Source organism: Geospiza fortis, unplaced genomic scaffold (genome assembly GCF_000277835.1).
Source record: "Geospiza fortis unplaced genomic scaffold, GeoFor_1.0 scaffold172, whole genome shotgun sequence".
NCBI lineage: Eukaryota > Metazoa > Chordata > Aves > Passeriformes > Thraupidae > Geospiza > Geospiza fortis.
In genome coordinates, this window is record NW_005054309.1 from 1,257,153 (window position 1) to 1,258,728 (window position 1,576).

A 1,576-nucleotide genomic window follows, 5' to 3' on the forward strand; every position below is an offset into this window, starting at 1 on the left:
GGGAGACAAAGCACACAGACCTGGTTATCTGACACTCTTCTACCATTGCAGGCCATTTTTGAACTCTGTGGGTTTATTCCTCCATTCACCCAGTGATCCTTTCATTCTGGCACATCCCTGTTTTATTTCATTAAGATTCCTCAAGAACAGCACCCTCATGGCAGCATCACTCTGCCTGCGGGCAGCTCACCAAGCCTGGGAAGTGATGGCTCTGAAGAGGGCAGCCCAGCTCACTGACTTAAGCCACCAGAATGGTCTGTATCAGGAGCACAAGGAGTCAAATGGATGTGTGCAGGCTACAAATCCCAAGCTCTGACTCCCAAAAGAAGGTGCTTTGCCAAGACCTCCTCCTGGTCACCTCTAAGAACAAGCGCAGAGAGCGCTCGCAGCGGCTGCGGCACACCTGCACTGAATGTGTGTCTGACGCTGACAGGACACCACAGAGCAGTCCCAAGTGGCAAGGTGTGCTGCCAGGGACCTGCAAAGGGGCCAGCTGCCAGAGCCTGCTTCAACCTGCTCCTGCAGGCAGTGGAGACAAGACAAGGCCTCACCAGCCCTTCCCAGTCAAACCCTCCTTGGAACTCGCAGGAGTAAACAAACGCCAGGTTTGTACACTTTTCAGAAAGGATCTAAACAAAGGCTTATCCTTTCTAAGCAGCAGTGATAAGCAAAAAACAATCCCAAACTTTTCCATTCCCACTACAGAACACAATTTCCTGTAATTTGAGATAAATGTACACTGCCAGAGTTTCACTGGCTGCCCACTCCAGTATCTGGCATTCGGCTCTCAGAGCTGCTCACTCGCTAGAATTAAATATCCCTCTGTTTCTAGGTTTTTCAGGATGCAATTTATAAGCTGGTAGTCATGAAAACTGACATCTACTAGATGCTCTCATTAAAGGGGTTAAGGTCACATTTGATATTCCTGTGTGCTGTCAGATCACAAAGGGAGAAGAGATGGTTAAAAGGCTGAACTTCATCAAAGCATCTCAGTTCTGCCAGGCAGATGCAGTAATGAGCATGGTGATACTGTCAGGAATGTGCTCATGAGATGACAGAGAAACCTGCTCCATCAGGGTGTGTTAAAAGTGTGGGGGGAGAAGCCACAGAGCTCCCTTAAACACCTCCCTCAAAAACCTGTCCAGAATATATGCAGTACACAGAAGGGCTTTGAGCATAGGCAGAGAGCACCTAAAATTGCACAGATTGCAGAGATTAACAAGAATGCGACACGTGAACTGCACTACTCAAAGCCCAGCAGCGGATATTGAATCCTTCCTTTTCAGGGCTTACATCTGAAAAGCCTTTGTGCGATGCCTTCCCTCTGCTGGGCTCATCTCAAAGAGACAAAGGAAATCTGAAGCATGCCTGTTCTTCCCTGCACAGTCCATGGAAAGGGCTGCACACTGCCTCTGAAGCCATCAGGCTTTCAAAAATGGTCAAGAAGCAGGGAAGGAAGTGAGGGGTTTTTTTTCCCTGGGGTCCAGCTGAGAGGGCTGATCATCCCCTACCGCTTCTTCCAAATTGAAATGCCAGCTGCTTATCAAACCTCTCTCTATTGCCACCTACAACCAGC